Raw genomic sequence first — 16101 nt, 5'->3', positions numbered from 1 at the left:
GTAGTATTCAACCCCCTGCAGATTTAGCAGGTTTGATAAGAAGCAAATAAGTTAGAGCCTTCAAACTTCAAACAAGAGCAGGATTTATTAACAGATGCATAAATCTTACAAAACAAAAAGTTATGTTGCTTAGTTATATTTTAATACATTTTAAACATAAAAGTATGGGTCAATTATTATTCAAACCCTAGGTTTAATATTTTGTGGAATAACCCTTGTTTGCAATTACAGCTAATAATCGTCTTTTATAAGACCTGATCAGGCCGGCACAGGTCTCTGGAGTTATCTTGGCCCACTCCTCCATGCAGATCTTCTCCAAGTCATCTAGGTTCTTTGGGTGTCTCATGTGGACTTTAATCTTGAGCTCCTTCCGCATGTTTTCAATTGGGTTGAGGTCAGGAGACTGACTAGGCCACTGCAACACCTTGATTTTTTCCCTCTTGCACCAGGCCTTGGTTTTCTTGGCTGTGTGCTTTGGGTCATTGTTTTTTTGGAAGATGAAATGACGACGCATCTTAAGATCCTTGATGGAGGAGCGGAGGTTCTTGGCCAAAATCTCCAAGTAGGCCGTGCTATCCATCTTCCCATGGATGCAGACCAGATGGCCAGGCCCCTTGGCTGAGAAGCAGCCCCACAGCATTATGCTGCCACCACCATGCTTGACTGTAGGGATGGTATTCTTGGGGTCGTATTCAGTGCCATCCAGTCTCCAAACGTCACGTGTGTGGTTGGCACCAAAGATCTCGATCTTGGTCTCTTCAGACCAGAGAACCTTGAACCAGTCTTTCTCATAGTCCTCCAAGTGATCATGAGCAAACTGTAACTAAGCCTTGACATGACGCTTTGAAAGTAAAGGTACCTTACGTGCTCGTCTGGAACGGAGACCATTGCAGTGGAGTACGTTACTTATGGTATTGACTGAAACCAATGTCCCCACTGCCATGAGATCTTCCCGGAGCTCCTTCCTTGTTGTCCTTGGGTTAGCCTTGACTCTTTGAACAAGCCTGGCCTCAGCACGGGAGGAAACTTTCAAAGGCTGTCCAGGCCGTGGAAGGCTAACAGTAGTTCCATAAGCCTTCCACTTCCGGATGATGCGCCCAACAGTGGAGACAGGTAGGCCCAACTCCTTGGAAAGGGTTTTGTACCCCTTGCCAGCCTTGTGACCCTCCCTTTAAGTTTTCTCTTAGCTCAATATATATATACGAGCATTTGAGACATGGATTCACCTGTACCCCTTTATGTTTCAATTTAGTGATTTTAGTTTTCACTCACCAAATTTTAAAAGTCATAATTTTGTTGTTTTTGTTAAAAAAAAACCGAGCTTTATGTTTACACCTTTCACTGTCTGCTCTTAAGACCACATACCTTTTATTCATTGGGGAGAAATTAATAATCTATTGTACGGTTCAACAGTGCATAGCTTGACAACACTAGTTTTTGTTGTACCACATTCATCATGCTGATAAAATCTAGAGAAATTTCAGACAATTGAGTTCTACTGTAGACCTGCATTTAGCTGGTATAAACTATGTGCCACAATGAGGCTTTCCCTCTTAATTTTTTTGGCGCAGAGACTATTTTCTGTCTGAGCCCTCCTCTCCAGAGAACACACCCCTTTTAAAGGAGGCCACTCCTCTTTAACGGACATGTAGGAATGTGCTAAAAATTGGTCTAAAAGTGAATATGGTGAATTTGTTCTATTTTGACTGCCCACATTCTAAAATCATAAATCTATAAGTTTTTTGTTTTTCTGTTTAAGGACACAACCCCTTTCTTCATTTGGGGAAATTTATATTGTGTTGTATGGTCCACATACATTGGGGGTCATTTATCTTATCTCTGTTTGGTTTGGTTAGTTTTTGCCTGTCTTTTTTTTCGTCTGTTTCTTTGGTAATTTATCAATCTCACTTTTTCCTTGTGTCAAATGGGGGCTTTTTTTAAGATCTCTTTTTAAGACATTTGTTAAAAATGTTGCAAAAATTTCGCACACATGTCTCAAGTCACTTCTTTACATTTTCTAGGTTTTGCTTAAGTATGGTTTTGTCTAGAGTTTTTTTGTACCAACAAATGTTGCAAATTTTAGACAATTTTAAATGATAAATGTCATTTGCGACATTTAGCACATCTGGAATAAAAGATAAATGTGTCTTACTGACAAAAACAAATGGCATTTCTTCCATGAAATACACATGGACTCAATGGGGGATATTTATCAGGACCTCTGCGCACCGACAGTGGCGCAGAGGCCCTGAAATAATCGCAAATGCTAGCTTATTGCGTGAAAAGTCGCCGGTTGCGTTTTTTTCTACGCCAGGGCGTAGGATAAAAGCTGCGCTACTGGCAGCCCAATACATGAAGAGGCAGAAGCCTCTACATGTATCGGGCTGCAAATTTGCAGCGGCGGGGCGATCATACGTATGATAAATATCCCCCAATATCCCAGTTAGTGAATTACTGTCTTTTCCTTTGGTGTGTAGGAGGAAGATATTTAAAGTTGCTAAGGATTTCGTTTTTGTTAGGCTACATTCAGACGGCCTTATGGGGGACGTATATACGGCCGATGTATATATGGCCAATATACGTCCCCCATAGACGGCAAAGGGCGAATGGTGCCCTACGGGAACGATACGGTGCCGCACACATGTTCTATCTGTTCACGTCATACGGCCCCAAGCGCCATCCCTATGGAGAGGGGTGGGGCTGAGCAGCGCTCGCCTCCTCCTCTCCCCGCGCGCCACCGTGTGCCCGCCGTGCTACGGCAATATGTTGCTATGTTGTTAATTTTATATTAATTTCTGAGGTTTTAATTGGAGAAACGCAACTGGAGATGGTACAATTGAAAGTAGCTTGTCAAACATTATTACATACATTTTCATATATAACCAAAGTAAAAACAAAGACATGGACGTATGGTGCTGCTGTCTATATAAAGATCCAGTCAAAGCACAAAGAAAAGAAAGGACTAGACTGGTATAATAATAAAAAGTAACAACTAAAAATGCTGACGTTATGCATTTTAGGCTTCTTGCCCTTCTTCAGATAAAGTATATCATACATGATGTATGATATGGAGCGATGTATACACACCTATTCAGCTGTTCCCATACACATGTATTGTAAAGGAAAATTCTTGTGAGAATAGCTTCAAGCCAAAAACACTAAGCAGAACAAACAAAACAAAATATCTCACGACTATTGATTAACCACAGTTACTCGGTTATAAATAAGGAATGTCGGGTTTCCAATGTGGGACATAAGCATCTCCCAAGCACAAGATATAGTTATATTACATGAGAAGAGAGGGTACTAAATCTTTAATCAAGTTGGTGTTTAATGTTTTACATTTTACAGGACTTGGTGACTACCTTCTAAAACTCCAGTTTATGAGAACTATGTGCATGCGCCTGTACACATGGTCGTTGTGTCCTGTTTGGTACAGTATCTCTTTTCTACACACACTGTAACAGCTATTAAAGGAAACCCATCATGATAAACCAGGGACACTTACTCATAGATGCAGGCACTGTGACTGTGGTAATCTTCTTAGAGTTCTTATCTATGGCCTTCTAAAATCTACTTTTAAAATTATGCTAATGAGTCAGAAATGCTCTTGGGGTTGTAACCAGATCCTCTCCATGCTGTAGCTTCACAGGCTGTTAAACTGTGCAGGAGCACTTCCCACTCTCATTTTGTGCTGATACCTCCTCTGCTGCATTGAGCTTACATCAGACAAAGAGAGGGGATGTATCACAGTACATAAGGTTGGATAAAGATGCAAGTCCATGAAGTCTGTCCTATAAGAATCAAACAAATGTTTTATCCCCATAACCTGTGATGTTTTTGCTCTCATGAAAGACATCCAGGCCTCTCTTGAACATGTAGAAAGTATTTTCCTGAGGCAGAGATTTCTATATTATCACTGCACTGACAGTAAAGAATCCCTGTCTATGATAATGGTAGAACCACCTCTCCTCTAGGTGTAGAGGATGTCCCCGAGTCACAGGCCTAGGTATAAAAAGATCTTTTGAGACATCCATGTACTTCATGTATTTGTACATTGTAATGAAGTCTCCCCTCACCTAAATAACCCCAAGTTTTGTAATTTATTATTGTATTCTAGACCCCAATTGCCTTAATAATCTTGGTTGCTCTCCTCTGCTTGGTTGCTCTCCAGTACTACTATGTCCTTATTGTAAACTGGTGCCCAAAACTGTTCACAATGTTTAAGGGCAAAACTATGGGGAGGCGCCAATGTATTAAGAAGACCCACCCCTGCCACCACAGCGGATACATTCAGGGGCTTAGACCTCCTTATGTATCTGCTGGCCATGCTGTGCTGGCAGAAAAAACTACAACAGGTCCGACCTGGCAGAGTTTTGCATAAAAAACACTAAACATTTAGGTCTGTAGAGGCCTGAATATTCTCAGGTTATATGAAGTACACACCAGATCACCCGGCAAACAACACACTGTTCGGTATGCACAGTCTTTGTGACAGATTGCCCTGTCTGTTCCCCTAAAAATCGAATCTCCCACTACCAGCACCTGTCTGACCTTGCCGGTGCTTTCATTTCCCTTTGTACTTGAGTAGACAGCTCCTCTACCCCTTTGCTAATATCAACCTCATCGTCCAGCTTGGCAGACTTATTAGGGTGTACCAGATCAGGACTAGACTCCCTACAACTCTTTCCCCTACCCCTCCATGTTACTCAACTAGCTGCCCCCTCCACAATACCATCCCATCCCATCTGGTGCTTCAGGAGCAGAAAACTCTGCTCCATATTGTCAATTACTCTCAGCCTTGAAACTTGTTCATTAAGATCCAGAATCTGGGCTTCCAGATGAGCAATTTTCACACATCCCACATGTCTCCTGAAATGGCTGTTCAAGGAAAGCATACATGGCACAGGATGTACACTGTGTAGCATTAGCAAAGTAAGAATTCACAGAAACAGAATACCACAAAAATACAGCAATTATCTCCTAAGGTCCTTCAATCTTAAGTCCTTTGATTCTAAATCACACTTTGTACATGGCACACACTTAGGATAAATGAATTTTCGCCAATGCTCCCACACTCACACTTTTAAAAAATGTTGGTGCCAAATGAACAGCTCCTTTCACTGCAACAAAATTTCTGGCAGCAAAAAAATAAACCTGAAAGAACAGGGTGTGAGCGAGACACTGTAAAAGCCTGTGAAGCTACAGCAAGGAGGGGCTCCAGTTACACCCCCAGGAGCTCTTCAGTCTCATTAGCATAATTTGAAAAGATGATTTTTGAAAAGAGGAGGCCATTGATAACAAATATAAGAAGATTACCACAATCACAGTCTCTACATCAATGAGTTGTTTTATCACAACTGATTTTGACAAAAGATTTCCTTTAAATTCCCCACCAATCTTTGCGGAGACACAACTTAATAGCATATTGAAATAAAAGTAAATTTTAAAAATCGATCATTTTGATAGCAAACACAGAAAAAATAGTAAATGCCACAGAAATTTCTTCTACAAAGTACACAATAGACAAAAATCCACATTGATAAACAGTCCAAGTGGGGATCATATTGAGTTAAGTATGGAATACATATATACATAAAGACAATTGTGTTGGAGGTTAATAATCATTGGAAATGTCCAAAATTTGTTGAGGTATACAAAGGTTGGCACATGTGGTATACAGTAATATTGGTAAACATGGTAAACAGAAATGTATGAGTTACCATATTAAGCTTTTAAACAAATCTTATCAGACAAAATGTCTCTTTTACCAATTATTATTGTTCATAATATAAATAATTAAATAGTCTATAGTTAATATTAATGGCCTGTAGTAATATGTAAAACTCCAAAAGAATCTTCCCAAGAACTGACACAGATATAACCACCCAATTGTGGCGTAAAAGTTTATAGTAGACAATGATGCCAGAAAACCTGAGTTGACTTAAGTAATTCTGAAGACATTGCGGCCAAGGATTTGTCACAAGGCAAGAAGAGTGACAAGAGATAAAACAACTACAGACAAACGGCAAAAATAGTGTGGCAGATACATCAGTGTGTGTCACTGAAAAATTGTACTGTGAGGCTCCCGAAAACTGTGACATATGATTTACGCTTATTATCAAACAGACACTTATCAACCTGGGTTAGAAACAGAATTTTGTCATGCGTCAGCCTCAGTTGAAGCATAACCTGCCTTGTTTCTGACAGTTTTAAAATCAATTGTTAAACTACTTGTCTGTAACTTGCCCAGAACTCCATCTACATATCTTTCCTATTGTTATCTGTATCTATTTGTTATCTGTTGACTAGTAACCAAGGCAGGGCAAAGGGGGGACAACTGTTGCTAGTGGCCTAGAACAATATTCAACCTCAAATGTAAGGGGGGCGCAATTTAATGAAGATAAGAATCTTTTAAATCTTCCTATCTTTGCCTCATCCAAGTGAGCACTTCTCTTGTACAAAGGCGAGCACATTGGTTCAATGGTGGTGCTGATCACAGAAGCATAGCCATTTGCTATGAGTGTCTCTGTTTGATGATGTGTGAGACATACATATAAATGACATGAATAAATGCTGCTCTCTACACACGTAATAAGCTTCTTAGAACAGCATCAGATGTGTATCTAGAAGACAAACCTCTTTATCCCCATTCCCTCAGTACACACAATCTCTCAACAAACCGACAGTGTGCTGCTAAACAGAACTGCTAAGTACTGTGACTTTTAGGTAGGGTTGAACTGGCCTACAAGAGTACCAGAAGATATTAGGTAAAGTCCAGACTCTAACCCAGTAGTGCCACCAGAGAAACAGCAGAAAACAACCTTATTTGGAGACTAGTATGGTCTATTTCATGGGGGATGAAATAGAATTGTATCTGTTAGGCCCATGGAATCCCTGCCAATACTAATTGCTGTACTGTATTGGCAGGCCAACAACTTCCAAGTGTAGGTCCACTGTAAGTACCAAGGTCTTCAACTCACATCTGCTGGTTTTCAGTATTTTTTCAGGTTTTCCTGTTCCTTTCTGCATATCAATACATTGGGGCACATTTACTTACCCTGTCCCTGTGCGATCCCCGAGGTGCGTTGTCCGAGGATGAAATCTGTTGCAATTGAACAAGATCCTGCATGTGTCGCTTCCCCGCTCAGGTCCACCAGAGTTCACTTTCTTCTCCCCGTGTATGTGGGTGCAAGTAATGGGACACAATTTGAATTGTTAAATCCCACGCGTAGTCCAAATACATCGGATTGTCCGTCGGATCGTCCGTCGGCTGCCCCCCCCCCCCCCCGATTTCCCGAAAAGTTGGGAAACTAGACGAAAATGCATCCGCGGGACCCTTAGTACATAAGCCTCATTGTGTGCAATGTGTATTAGCTTTAGTTTTCCAAACCATTAAACATAACCTGAAAACCCATCTATTTCAGATTGCCTTCAGCAAACACTGGCCCATATTTATTTAAGTGTTTGTACCAGCTTTCCGTCTAACTTTGCACTGAAAAGAACGTGCTTGTACATGTATTTATAAAGTGTCTGTGTTAGGGTTGGGTAACACAGAAGACAGGGGATAGTGTGCCCTGAGCTTGCCCCAACCTCTGTCCCTTCCTATAGCCCCCCCACGCTAAACCATGGGGCGACTGCTTGAAGACTCGAAATACACTGAATAAGTGTGGGAAGGGAAACACAAACAGACTGACAAACATAAAACACAAAAGAGTGGTAAACTAGCCGGAGTCACAACGAGAGGGTACGTCAAGAACAAAGTCAGTAAGCAAAGAGTCAATGTCAAAAACTAGCCGAGGTCACAACAATTCCGATACAGATACAGAGCAAGTCAACCTAATGCAGAGAGCAAGTGATGAAGGGATTTCAAACACTGGCACAGATGACTAGTGAGGCTGCAATTTATGCCCCTCCAGAACCTGATGGGAGCTGGACAACTACTGAGAATTAACCCCTCATGGTGCAGAATAACCAGGCACCATGCAGAGGTACCACAAGTCCCAGCAGTTCCGAACACAACTCCCAGACAGCGTGAGATCTCATCAGCCGCTGCCCGGGACGAGAGGTGGAGTTTGCGCGGATACGCGTCGGAGAACGCTGCTAGCACCACCAGAAGAACCAGAAGTCCCAGCATTCTCCCTAGTGAACCTGACAGTCTGTGCCAGTTTTGTGTTGCGGCTGAGCTGTGTCTGACAAGATAGAGAAAATGTGCACCTAAGTGGTTGTATTAGTGCTTAGTCCGAGTTTCTGCCACATTTATTACTAAAGTGCTCCATAATTCTGACTGCGCCACAATTCTGAAGCAGGAAAAAATAGTACCAAAAAACAAATGGTGCACACTTACCGAGCAGTACATGGGGTGCCAGATTGATGAAGACTGTGCGCCAGCATTGGGGTTATTTTCCTGTTAAAAAATAAATGATGGTCCAACTAAACGCAACCTGGATGGAATATGCTGGTAACCATACTGGTTCAGTATATCTTCAATTTTGAATAAATCTCTGACAGTGTCATCCGCAAAGCCCCCCACCCCATCACACCTCCTCCTCCATGCTTCACGGTGGAAACCAGGCATGAAGAGTCCATTAATTCATCTTTGTGCATCGCACAAAGACACGATAGTTCACTCACCCAGATAAGTTTCTTCTGCTTGCTGCCTGTCCTTAGCAGTGGTTTCCTAGCAGACATTTTACATGAAGGCTGCTGCACACATTCTCCTGCTAGAACCGTGTGGGGTATTGACCTGGTCTCTAATCTGAGGTGATATTAACCTGCAATTTCTTTCTTCTTTGTAGCGCTTGATGGTTTTTGCAACAGGACTTGGGGACACTTTCAAAGTTTTTCCAATTTTTCCAACTGACTGACCTTCATTTCTTAAAGTAATGATGGCCACTCGTTTTTCTTTACTTAGCTGTTTTTTTCTAGCCATAATACAAATTCTAACAGTATATTCAGTAGGACTATCAGCTGCATATCCACCTCACTACTGCACGACATTGATGGTTCCAACCACATGCATAAGGCAAGAAATCCTACTTATTAAACCTGAAAACATTTCTGGTGACTACCTCTTGAAGCTTATCAAGAGAAGGCCAAGAGTGATCAAAGTAAAATGTGGCTACTTTGAAGAACCTAGAATATAAGACATATTTTCAGTTGTTTCACACTTTTTTGTTAAGTATATAATTCCACATGTAGTAATTCATAGTTTTGATGCCTTCAGTGTGAATCTACAATTTTTATAGTCATGAAAATTTAAAAAAACTTTTGATACATATACAGGCATTCTCCGGACTACGTACACGAAAGGTTATTTAGGTAAATTCTTAAGTTGAACACATTTTATTGTAGCTCCAGGCAAAACATTTTTTGTTCCTGTGACAATTAGATTTTAAAAATTTTGTGCTGTCATGGGAGCTAGGATTATTAATAAATCTTCATTACAGACACATTACAACTGATTATTGCAGCCTGCGACTAAAGTAAAGTATCCTGCGAGCTTCACCACAGTGGTCAAAGAGGTCCATCTGTAACCAGAGGTATTCTGTAAGTTGGGTGTGATGCCAATGCGTTGCATATATCAGTTTATAGCAGCACATCCATGGGAAAGACTTGGATGCACTGCAGTAGTATCAATTGTGCAGGGGAGGAATATTGGGACTCAGGAGCCAATGACTACAATTTCCCACCTGATGCCAGCATGGGCTATCAGTCAGGGTGGTGTTGGGTGCTCCCAGAAGGCTATAGAAACCACAGAAAATAGACATTTCTTGCCTTATTAAAGCATAATGTATGTTTCTGACTATGTCTTGACTATAAACAAAATACAAAGAATAATAAAAAAAATCACATTATATTTTCTGTAGCATAAGAAATATAGCTTCAGTGCAAAACTTAAAAAATAAGCAACTTCTGGTATTTGCATACATACATATATATTTGTGAATGTTTTAAGCACCGTGTATTTTAGGATTACTGCTCTTTAATTGTGTGGCACATAAAAAGACAAGTCAAATCTTTTCCATTTAAATGCTAATACCAACAAGGTTGACTTGTGCAAAGGTTGGAGAATATTTTTTTTGTAATTCCTTAAGACCCAGCAGTTGTTCAAGGTGGTTTGAGCTGAATTATCTGACATGTCTACAGAAATAAAATCAAAGTAAATAAAATCCAATATACTGCAGAATTATTTTTTTAGTTTACTTTTTTTTTTTTTTTTATAAAACATTATGTACAAATGTAAATCATTTAATTGGGAAAAGCATTTTCTTGTGATAAGTCTTGACTCAAATCGATTACTTATGCTTGGTGTAACATTTTAGGAATAATTTTATGAAAGAGCAATTCCAAGCAAAGTAACGCCTGGTCCTTAACCTGACTTCTATAATTTTGACATTGAGTAGATGTACATGACCTTCTTAATTAAAGTTTATGGATATCAATCCCATGGAGTTCAGTGGAAAGTTTAAACAAAAGCCCCACTTCCTCTTTTTGGTGGATAGGATGACCAAAATAACAGCAGTATGTATTGAATGGAAAGTCACTGTACTGGCGATACTGTACTGCCAGGACTTCAAGGTCATTGGTGCAATAGCAAATCAAGGGCTGCTTTGCCAGATGACCAATTTTCTTAAAGGATCTGCCACCAGGATCAAGGATTGTAAACCAAGTACACTGACATAATGGTGTCACTATCTATTTTTCATCTCCTTTTGCCCTAGTTTTTACAAAAGTGGCAATAATAAAAATAAGGCAAATGAGCTCGAGGAGACTCTATAGGTGTTGATGGAGTCTGCAGCCCCTCTGGTTTCTTCTAAAGGGGGACACAACAGTATGTCAGTGTGCTTGTGTAAGAATCAGTGGATCCACTGGACCACTGCGGGAGGTGGTACTAGCCGACACCTGGGACCAGAGTCTACGTGGCACCTGGCCTTCACCAGAGCCTGCTAAAAAGTGGGATGGACTTGCTGCTGCAGGGTACCACCAGGTCATTCCACAGATGCAACTAGCCCGAGGTGGCAGCCGAGGTCGAGGTATCTTAATGGAAGACTTGTGGTTGGGTCCAGGCATAGGGTCAAGACAGGCAGCAGAGATGCAGGGTAAAGTCCAATCCGGGGTCAGCAAAGGGAGGTCTAGGCAAATGGGAACGGGAACACAGTAACGCAGTAACACAGCAACACGGAGGAACTCTAGTAACACAGGAACATGGAGGGACTCTGGTAACACGGCAACACAGGACTCAGCAGCAGGAACACACAGGAACGAATACACAGGGAAGCAGGAATACACATGAACACAGGAATAGACAGGAATGCAGGAATATTGCTTGGAAGCTTTTTCTAAGGCTGTGAGGCACAGGAAGAGGCAGGGTTTGCAGGAAGAGGCAGGGTTAAATAGATTACGGCATGGCCGAAGAGGGCGGAGCAGGAGCCGGGACCCGTGAGTTGTGTGTGCGACACGCTGGCTTGGAGAGTGGGGCACGGGTGGGCCCGCGACCCATATCGCGGGTTGTGTGCTCACCCGTGCCCCGCTCTCCCTGCCAGCATGTCGCACGCGCAACTTGCGGGTGACAGCACCCCCCCCCCCTCCTCTGCCTCCACCTCTTCCTGGGCTGGAGGAATCTCTGGTCCAGGATATTGTCCTAGGGCTCCCAAGATCTCTCCTCTGGCCCGGACCCCTTCCAGTCAACCAAGAAGAACCGCTTACCCTCACCTTCTTCATATCAAGGATCTCCTTTACCTCATAAGGAGTTGGCCACAGGAGAAGGAGGAGACACTTGTTGGTAGAAGCGGCTCTGAATGACAGGCTTGAGCAGGCAGACATGGAACGAGTTTGGGATGTGCTTGGTGGGAGGAAGCGCAGCTTGTAGAAGACTGGATTGATGCGACGAAGCACCTCAAAGGGACCCAGGAAATGAGGACCAAGCTTGTAGCCAGGGATCTTAAGCCGGACATACTTGGAGGACAGCCAGACTTTCTCACCAGAAGCGAAGACAGGAGGAGGCCTGCGTCTTTCCTCGGTCTGGAACTTGGTTCCCAGATGGTCTTCAGGTCCCATACCAATTCCTCAACAGCAGTCCATAATTGACAAAAAATGGGGCAGAGCCTACGGATACAGAGTCCAAGGAGCTGTAAGAGAATGCCCATGGCAACAGAGTGGACCAACCATCCTGACGGGCAGAAACAAAATGACATAGATAGCAGCCAAGGGTCTGTTTAACTCAGGCACACGGGACACAGGAACACAGCAACGCAGGAACACAGCAACATGGAGAAACTCTGGTAAAACAGGAACATGGTGGGACTCTGGTAACACGGCAACACAGGACTCAGGAGCAGGAACACACCAGTACACAGTAATACACAGGAATGCAGGAATACACAGGAACGCAGGAATAGACAGGAACACAGGGATACACAGGAACGCAGGAATACACAGGAACACAGGAATATCGCTTGAAAGCTTTTTCTAAGGCTGTGAGGCACAAAGATCCAGCAGGGTTTTTTACAGGAAAAGGCAGAGTTCCCTAGGAGTCGGGAATGCGTGCTCACGGCCAAAGAGGATGGAGCAGGATCCGGGACCTGTGAGTTGACGTGCTGGCAGGGAGAGCGGGGCACAGGTGAGTCCTTGTCCCACAATATGGGTCACGGGACCACCCATGACAGCTTGGTTTACAATCTTTGATCCTGGTGGAAGATATCCTTTAAGATTGTAATTTTAACAACTAAATCAGAAACTGTCTGGGAAAAAACAAATGATGACAAAGACAATAATGGGTGAAAATAATGTTGCCTTCTGGCTAATACTAATTAAATACTTAGTATATATCATCATAATCATATTAACCCCTTAATGCCTTTTTTGCATTTGTTTTGTACTCCCCATTCACCAAAAGTCAGTTGTTCTTTACTTTTCCAATGACAGAGCAGTATGGGGGCTTGTTATCTGATTAATTGAACTTCCTAGTGGCAGCATAATATATTCCATACATCTTGTAAAATGAAATCCTTTTTTTCACAAGATTTTAAGGCCCCTTCTACACTTGCGTTTTTCAAGCATGTGTTCTGTGCGTGCTTTTGACGCACAGAACTTGCATTGCACTCCGACCCATTGTAATCAATGGGCTTTTTCAGACACATATGCACATTTTTTTTAACCCACCTTTAAATCTCGGCATGCTCTACGTTTGCAAGTCACGCTTGTGAAAAACGTGCCATAAAAGTCTATGGAGACGTAGCATGGAGGGCAACGGTAGCGCACAGGGGAGAGGAGGAGGAGGTGAGCGCAGCTCACCCCCGCCCCTCTCCATAGGAACATATGGCGCATATTGCCTTCTATGAGGGACGTATATCAGCTGTATATATACGTCCCCCATACGGTAGTGTGAATGTAGCCTTAGAAGGTAAGACCTACAATACAGATCTGACACAGGAAGAAGTAGGATCTTGTACCTCACAGGTGACTTGTCTTCTCCTTCACGTCCAGAATCGTGGTAAAATCTGGTTGCAGAATTTCCTGGTAGATGTGTTCAGCTCTGGGAAGCAGATCCCCTGCACTGCTCCCCTAAAAATGCCACAGTTACCTACCGTATAATGTCACCTGGATAAAACAATGTCATACACCTTGCCCCCCTGCAGATTTTAATAAGGCCCCCAATACACACTGCCATCCCCCTCTATATTTTATTAAGGCTCCCAATGAACACTGCCATTCCACGCCCACCATATTTTATTAAGGGCCCCTCCTGCCCTCCATATTTTATTAAGGCCCCCACCCCTCCATAATATATTAAGGCACCCCCTCCATCATTTTATTAAGGGCCTCCCTACCCTCCATAATTTATTAAGGCACCCCCTCCCCTCCATATTTTATTAAGGCACCCCCTCCCCTCCATATTTAATTAAGGGCCCCCCTCCCCTCCATATTTTATTAAGGCACCCCATCCCCTCCATATTTAATTAAGGGCCCCCCTGCCCTCCATAATTTATTAAGGAACCCCCTCCCCTCCATAATCTATTAAGGCACCCCCTCCCCTCCATATTTAATTAAGTAAAAAAAAAATCAACTCACCTGAACCTGCGTCTCCAATCGCTGGTGCTGCTGTGAGAGATGAGCGGCCGCGCGATGACATCACGGCGCGGCCGCGCTGACGTCATGGCGTGGCCGTGCTGACGTCACTGCGCGGCCTGTCATCTAGAGCCTGAGTGCGACGTGTGCCGGAAAGTACCCGGCGACGTTCGCAATCAGTGTTTCGGCTGCAGTCGGCTGCATCGAGTACTATTTCAGCCACTGGCAGGGGCCTCCGTTGCATCCGATCGGAGGCCTCTGCCATAGTGACAGGAGTCAGGGCCCCTGATGAGGGAAACCTGGTTATTTTTGCTGCGCAGATAGTTTGGCGTTTAATCGCAAAAACGAAAAGGCGCAAAAACAACAGAAAAAACGAGTGATACATGTGGCCCATTCTATGTTAAAGGTGCACCAAAAAAAAGTGAAGAGTGTGCGCCACCATTCATAAATCTGGCGCCTTTTACACACTTCACCGGACAATCTCATATAGTGTAGTTTGCACCAACTCCTTTTACACCAACTCCTAGACTTAGACGGTCATTTATCTTATCTCTGTTTGTTGAGGCTTGTTTTTGCCTGTCTGCTACTTTAACCCCTTAACGACCTGGCCCTTTTTAGTTTTTTCACTCACCACCTTCAAATATCTATAACTTTTTTAATTTTCCACATAAAGAGCTCTGTGATGACTTATTTCTTTTGTAACAAATTGCACTTCATAGTGACAGTATTGAATATTCCATGCTGTGTACTGGGAAGCGGGAAAGAAATTACAAATGTAGTGAAAATGGTAAAAATACGCAGTTGCGACGTTTTCTTGTGGGCTTGGATTTTACAGCTTTCACTGTGTGCCACAAATGACATGTCCACTTTATTCTTTGGGTCATGGGGATACCAAATTTGTATAGGTTTTATAATGTTTTCATACGTTTACAAAAATTAAAACCTCCTGTACAAATTTTTTTTTTATTTTGCTATCTTCTGGCACCAATAACTTTTTCATACTTTCATACTTTTTCATACGGAGTTTGTACGGAGCTGTGAGTGGTGTCATTTTTTGCGACTTTTGATGGCATTTTTATTGCTATAATTTTTAGGACTATGCAATCTTTTGATCACTTTTTATTGAATTTTTAAATATTTTTCAAAATGACAAAAAAGTGCCATTTTCGACTTTGGAAGCTATTTTCCGTTACGGGGTAAAACGCTGTGAAAAACCGTTATTATATTTTGATAGATCGGGCATTTTCAGACGTGGCGATATCTAATGTGTTTATGATTTGTACAGTTTATTAATATTTATATCAGTTCTAGGGAAAGGGGGGTGATTTGAATTTTTAGGTTTTTTTATTATAATATTTTTTTAACTTTTTTTATTTTTACTTTTACTATTTTTCAGACTCCCTAGGGTATTTTAACCCTAGGTTGTCTGATTGATCCTATCATATACTGCCATACTACAGTATGGCAGTATATGGGGATTTTCCTCCTCCTTCATTACAATGTGCTGATGTGCACATTGCAATGAATGGGTTAAAATGAAACAGCCTCGGGTCTTCGGAAGACCCGAGGTTGACATGGCAATGGATCACCACTCCCCGATGACATCACGGGGAGCGACGATCCGCAGCATGCCCATGCGCCGCCATCTATTTGAAGCCGCCGGCAGCATTGTCGGTGGCGATCAGCAGGAGAACAATATGCAGCAAAGACTTACCAACTATGGAGAGCCCTTGGCCCGCAATATCTTTCATATCAATTGTTACAAATGTCTCAAAATGTCTCACGTCACTTCTTTCCATTTTCCATCTTCTATTTGAAGAGACAAATGTGATTTGCAAAATTTACCATATCTAGAACAGAAAATAAATATGTCTTACTGACGATAAACAAATGTCTGGCAAACTTCAGTGAACATTTCTTTTTTTTTTCAAAAATATTCTTATTTAGTTTTCATAAACATACCAAGAGTTGTTATAGCAAGTGCATATACATTTAAGCGCTTATTTTAACGAAAGTAGATTATTATAGCAG

The sequence above is a fragment of the Engystomops pustulosus genome, chromosome 5 (assembly GCF_040894005.1).
Source record: "Engystomops pustulosus chromosome 5, aEngPut4.maternal, whole genome shotgun sequence".
NCBI lineage: Eukaryota > Metazoa > Chordata > Amphibia > Anura > Leptodactylidae > Engystomops > Engystomops pustulosus.
Note: the sequence above shows the minus strand (reverse complement) of the source record.